Here is a 7,147-nt window from a genome sequence, read left to right on the forward strand (position 1 = left end):
TGAAACAACCAATTATTTAGCTTGTGAGTCTGGTCATCTGGAAGGTCCCCCCGGTAGAGGCTGGGCTAGCAGGATCTCAGCTGGACTGTCGTGTATCCTCAGACAGTTAAGGTTGGCCAATAATTGGCGTATATAGAATGGTCTTGTCTGAGATGGTCTGGCTCCAGGTGGTCTCTCTTCCCCCATCAGGTTTGCCTGGGCCTGTTTACACAGCAGCTGCTGGGATTCCAGGGGTAAGAGCAGGAGCTTTCACAGCCTCCTGCGGCCCAGGCTCTCGCTCTGCATGCTGTTCCTTCTGTGCATGCTTTCGGACAAAGACCCTCACAAGGCCAGCCCAAACTCAGTGGACTGAGTAGCAGACTTCACCTCTCGATAGGAGGCATGTCAAGAACTGTGGCCAACCAAAACCGGTTTGGCTCAGTGGATAGAGCGTCGGCCTGTGGACTGAAAGGTCCCGGGTTCGATTCCGGTCAAGGGCATGTACCTTGGTTGTGGGCACATCCCCAGTGGGGGGTGTGCAAGAGGCAGCTGATCGATGATTCTCTCTCATTGATGTTTCTAACTCTCTATCCCTCTCCCTTCCTCTCTGTAAAATATCAATAAAGTATATTTAAAAAAAAAAAAAAAGAACTGTGGCCATTTCTGCGATCTCCCACAGATGAGGAGCCAGTGGAAGCTTTAGAGCAGAGGAGTGGTGAGCTCTAACTTGGGTTTAACCGGACCTCTCTGGATGCAGTTGAGATTTTACTAGAGGGGAGCAGCATGGAAGTAGGGAGGCCAGTTAGGATTATAGTATGAATTATTGCAACAATCGAAGTGGGAGATATTGGTAGCATAGACCATTGAGGAGGTGAGGAAGGTGGTGAGAAGTGGCCATGTGAAAACCAAAGACTGTGTTTCTCTCATCTATAGATATATGCCCAGTGCCTAGGTAATGCCTAATAAGTAGTTGTCAAGTGAATCAATGTGTGAATAAATAAATGAATTTCACAAGAACTTAGCTCATAACTTATGGCGCTTATCATGACCCATAATGTCCTATATCATTTCTCACCCATAGTATACTGAAAGCTGTATAAGGATAAAAAACGGTAATATTTATGTTCTATTAAGTTTTATTTAACATTTATTAACAACTATTATGTAGCAGAGATCACAATTATGAATAAGACAGAGATCCTGCCCTCATAGTAAGAAGGGGAAGTAGCCAACTAACCGAATGGGTTATTATAGTGTCATAATATTTACATGAATTGTAATATTGTCTTTGAATAGTCTATTATTCAAGCAAATACTTGTTGAAAGAATAATTGCTTGGTTCTGTGGTTTCACATCAATACACTTATTTAATATGTAACAGAGACTAATGAGGAGAGAAATATTGGCTGACATAGAAAGATGGTCTCTTTCAATGATATTCTTGGAATTATTTTTAAATATTGAAGATTAAGAAATGCCAGTGATTGAGCATCGTCAACCTATGAACCAGGAGGTCACGGTTCAATTCCCAGTCAGAGCACATGCCTGGGTTGTGGGCTTGATTCCCAGTAGGAGGGGTGGGGGGAGTGCTCCTGGCAGCTGATCAGTGATTCTCTCTCATCAGCAATGGTTCTGTCTCTCTCCCTCTCCCTTCCTCTCTGATATCAATTTAAAAAAATATTTTTTTAAAAGATGAAGGAATAACACACCCTTGTGTATCCACTATTAAACTTCATACATAAATTATAAACAGAGCTGAAGGACTCTGTCCATCCTTTTCTAGCCACATTCACCACCCCTACCCTCAAGCAACTATTTTCCAGAACGTGATCTTAATCCCTATTCACTTCCCTATGCTGGAACCATATTTATATGTATACCCAAACAATACCGTGTTGCCATGCATTCCTTTAAACATTTCAGTGTCAATATTTTCACATTTAACTTCTATTGGTATTTTATAGTATAGTGTACTACCGTGTTTCCCCGAAAATAAGACATCCTCCGAAAATAAGACCTAGCACATGGAAAGATAAGACATCCCCTGAAAATAAGACCTAGCACAACTTTGGGAGAAAAAATTAATATAAGACACTGTCTTATTTTCTGGGAAACAGGGTAGTAGCTTGGGCTACCTGAGGCATCACATTTGGGTTATTTGGAGAACTCCATAAAGCAACCAAGTACAGTTGTAATGCAGCCAGCACCAGTCAGCTAACATCAGCCCAGAGCCCATGAAGAATGCGAGGGTGGCATTTGCGGAACACCCCACTTCCTTATGCTGACAACGAACATGGTGTCAGGATAGCTGTTGGCTCACACATGGCCCTGGCACAAATTAGAAAACAGTGCCACCTCTTGGTCGGCAATCCCAGGCCAGAGGGCATTGGCTGGTTGGTGAGCACCTAGATGATGGGGGCTCTTGAACAGTGAACAATTTGCACAAGTTTCCAGCATCCTTGGGTATATCCTTGACTATGTGCCAAGTACATGAATTAATCCACCAATTCTCACAACAGTCATAGGAGGTAAGCATTAGTCCCCTCCACCCTAACTTGTTGGATGCGGAATACTGAGGCACAGAGAGATTAAGTAACTTCTTTTCAGGGTCACTTTTGGCAGCTGGCTTCCCACAGATCAATCAGTCTTGGAGAGAGGAAGAGAGAAAGGAAGATAGAAAGGAGAGAGAGAGAGAGAGAGAGAGAGAGAGAGAGAGAGAGAGAGAGAGAGAGAGAGAGAGAGAGCCTTCACAGTGCCTTTTTTGACCTAGTCTCCCATCCCTTCTGCTTTATTCTTTTCATTAGAAGTGAAGCTCTAAGTCACCCAGCCCACACTCAGGTAAAAGCTAGAAATAAGGCTCTACCTCTTAACAGGAGGAATATACTGATTTCTGAGGGGACACAGAGCTGGATGAGGGATGGTCTGAGATCAGGAGGGAGGCACAAGGCAGGCTTTTGCTCCTAGTTCTGTCTCCAACTGTTTTTATCATAGGAAAGTCTCTTTCCCTCTCTGGGCCTCTGTTAACCCAGGTGTTACATTGGTGGAAGGGAATGGTAGAGAGCCTTAGGACAAGCTGCTTTCATTAGTAGAATGAAATGATTTATAATCGAAGGTCACACACTTGACCACCTGTGTGGCATGGGCACTTAGCAATCGGAACAGATCCTGCTGTAACGAGTGGCTGGATTGTGGGAGGTGGGAGAAGGGGTGATCTTGAGGGATGGGAAAGGAGAAGTTGAGGAAGGGGAACCCCAATAATTTAGGGCAGCAGCTGTTTGCCAATCTGTCTTTCAGCATTTCCATAACGGGTAACACAACACCAGTGCCTACGGGATCAGCCTTGTTTAAAATTAGCAGGGTACATTGTAGGTAAATGGGCTTCTTAAGACAATTGAAAATAGATGGTATTTTTAGAGCCACAAATCTGGTAGATTCAGTTTCAGTTCTCCTATTGGTTTGCTATTCCAAGTACTTCAGTCCAATGGCCTGCTGACTTGGCTCATTTCCAAGACTATCTCAGTAGAGCACAGATGCTCTGACCAAATCATTAAGGAAGGGTTGACACTTGGGAGAAACCTGAGTGTCTGTGGTTCTCCAGGTGGGGGAAAGGGAGGGTGCTGACTGCATAACTAGGTACTTTTCCTTCAGGAGAATCATTTCAGAAATCAGGCGTCTGTCCCTGGAAGGAGGTACAAAATCTCTCCAAGTCAGAAAGAAGGAAGGAGACACTCGCTGTGACCCATCCTCAGAGACTCTGATTTTAGTTGGTCTGAGCAGAGGTGTTTTTCACAAGCTCCCCAAGCAGGGGTGTAGGGGAAATGATGGAGCCCAGTTCTCCGGGAGGGGACAGTTTGTGTCCTTAGAGTCAAGGTCATTGGTGGTCCAGAAGGAATAGCCATCACTCAGCTCTCTCATCTCTGTTCGTTCTCTCGCCTTCCCGGGAACCCAAAGGCACCCACGCGATTCCAGTGCCCTGGGCTTAACTGGCTCCAAATCTCTTCTCATCACCTCTTTGACCTGTTGGAGTTGACCCGAGTCCAGCCGTCTGCAAACCATCCCAAGCAAAATGGGGCCCCGGGAGCGACTTAGGGTCCAGAAGCCCTCCCCTGTCCTCGTGGGCTCTCACTGGTGCACGCGGTGGATATACGGGCCGTTAGCTGAATCTAGGCCCCTCTGCCTTTTGCCCTGAGAGGCAATGTCACTAGAGCAGGTTGCCTTACATTCCCGAATAGCCCCCTCTCTAGTTAGTAAAGATGAAACCCAGGTAGAAGAAAGGAAAGAAGAAAAGACTCTTCTGAGAGTGCAGGCAAATGTCCCCGGTTCCCCAAGGGCCCCACACTGAGGCCACTTGTGACTGAGGCAGGACAGGGAGGCCTTCTGCCTCCCTCCCTCTCTCCCCCTGCTGCCCACCGGCCAGGCTGCCCCCACCCAGGTCAGAATGCCTAGGTTATCGCCCCTCCCCCTGGTCTAGACCATGAATTCATTGTTACTAAACCCCGTCTGGCTCTTTTTCCAGAGCTCCATCGCATGCCTTCTTGAGGGCTGATTAGTGGATGCACCACCTTTGAGCTCTTAATGGTTGACTGCCGCTTTTTAGTTATTTGAACTAAAATAATAAAAATCCCCTAACCACCTTAATTTTTTTTTTTGGTGGAAAAAGCATAGCCTGGTACATCTTCACGGCTTACAAGGTGGCGAAAGGGGTTTTTTCTAGAAGTTTCCCAAACAAGTTGGGAAAACGTTTACCTGAGGGCAGAACTCTCCAGCAAAGGGGCCACAGGGGGTGGCCAGGTGACAACAGGGAAAGTCCGCCAGTGAGCATGGCCCGTGTCCAGCCCCCTCCAGCTTTCTTTCTTTTTTTTAATATATTTTATTGATTTTGTACAGAGAGGAAGAGAGAGAGATAGAGAGTTAGAAACATCGATGAGAGAGAGTCATCGATCAGTTGCCTCTTGCATCCCCCCCCCCCCCGCCCCCCGGGGATATGCCCGCAACCAAGGTACATGCCCTTGACAGGAATCGAACCCGGGTCCCTTCAGTCCCCAAGCCGACGCTCTATCTATTGAGCTAAACCGGTTTGGGCCCCCTTCCAGCTTTCAGTCCAGATATGGACTCCAGGGTAGCTTCTTAGGAGGGCGTGCTGTGGCCCGGCCCCGTGCTCAGATGCGGCCCTCTTGATGCTTGGGTTGGAGGATTCTTTGCTGAGAAGAGCTGGCCTATACATTGTAGGATGTTTAGGAGTATCTTTGGTTTCTACACGCTAGCTGCCAGTAAACACACACACCCCCCCGCCCCCAGTTGTGAAAATTAAAAACTGTTTCCAGCTTTTACCAGTTGTCCTTTAGTGTAAGGGTCAAATTATCCCAGGTGAGAACCAAAAACAATCATTTCTTGGTTAAGACCCGAGACAAACTGTTCCTCTAGAATCAGAACCTGGCGGCTTTCTCACAAACCCCTCAAATCTCAGAACACCTCTGGGTGGATGTGATCTGCTCCTTGAAGCCTCTGAGACCCCAGGTTTTTGACAGACTCCAGCCTGTGGCTAGAACCATGCTGACAGTGGAGACTCCAGCAGCTCCCAGAAGGGGCATCAGTTGCTTCTGGAATGTTCCCCTCTTCCCGGATCCTTTCAGACAGGTGGGAAGGGACTGAGGCCTCTCAAAGGCTGAGAGAGAGGCCATTCCATTCTTTAGTGTCCCACCAGATTAAAAAATTGGGATGTATCAATATGAGGTAACAAAAATTAGGGAGTAATTTAAAAGCAATGGACTTGTGCTAGAATCTTCAGTTATGGGATTTACACAGTTATTAATTCACTAGAGGCCTGATGCACAAAATTTGTGCTAGAGTAGGCCTTCCTTCCCCCGGCTGCCACACTGGCTTCCCTCTGGCACCTGGACCTGGGTTTCCCTCCCGGGCTTCGTCTGGAAGGACATCCGGAATGACGTCTGGTCTAATTAGCATATTATCCTTTTATTATTATAGATGGCTCTCTGGAGGCAGTACTGTCAGCAGTGGGAAGTAACTTTGAACCTGGTGAATTCCCTCTTCTCTCAGGCTGGGCTGAGTATCTCTGGCTGGACATATGACCTCATTTGGAAGTAAGGGGCTTTGGGAATGTGAGGCCTGAACCCAAATCACTTTTTTTAAAAATATATATTTTATTGATTTTTTTTTTTTTTTACAGAGAGGAAGAGAGAGGGATAGAGAGTTAGAAACATCGATGAGAGAGAATCATCGATCAGCTGCCTCCTGCACACTCCCCTACTGGGAATGTGCCCGCAACCAAGGTACATGCCCTTGACAGGAATCTAACCCGGGACCCTCCAGTCCGCAGGCCGACGCTCTATCCACTGAGCCAAACCGGTTTCGGCCCAAATCACTTTTTTTTAGCACCCTCCCTCACCCACCTAGTCCTCAGAAGAGGGAAGACCCTTGGTCAGGGAAAAGGTGAAAAAGGGAAATTTCTCCTTAGCTTTGGATTTGAATTTGCAGTGGAATATTCTGGCTCTGCCACTTCGCTACCATGAGATCTTGGACAGATTCCTTAAAACTCCGTGCCTCAGAGTTCTCATCTATGTAATGGGGATAACAGTACCCACTTCGTAGTCTTGAATGTATGTAAATTGCTTAGCACTGGTACCTAGTAAGCATATTGTACCTATAGCTATTTCTGCTGTTACATATTTTGTAGCCCAAACTGAACTGGGCCTCTCCCAGTACAGTATATCATCCAAAAGAAACACTGAGAAGAGGGAATCACATCACATACCAGCTTTCTGAAAATCCTCTTTATACATTTCCCCCCCAAAAAGTCTCCTTCCTCAGATAGACTATTGTGTCAGTCTATCCCTTCCCTTTCTGAGGTCTTTCTCTTTTCTTGCTTCCCAAATCTCACAGCCCTGTCTGTGACCTTCACTCTTATCTTGCTGAACAACACTAGTCTCTACTTCCCAACTAAATCTCCAGACCACGTGAGTATCACTAATTTTTCATCCCACTGTCTTCTTCTCCGTCCTCTCCGGCTCCACAGAACAAAGGTTTAGTAGCTATCTGGCTGAAACTAAGATGCCTCTACCAAAGTTATTGTCATACCCATTGTTGGACAATTGAGGTGTCTTCAGATTTTAACTTTTATGAATAAATGCATATTCATGTATAATTCTTT

The sequence above is a fragment of the Pipistrellus hanaki genome, assembly GCF_964339955.1.
Source record: "Pipistrellus hanaki genome assembly, chromosome: 1".
NCBI classification, from domain to species: Eukaryota; Metazoa; Chordata; class Mammalia; order Chiroptera; family Vespertilionidae; genus Pipistrellus; species Pipistrellus hanaki.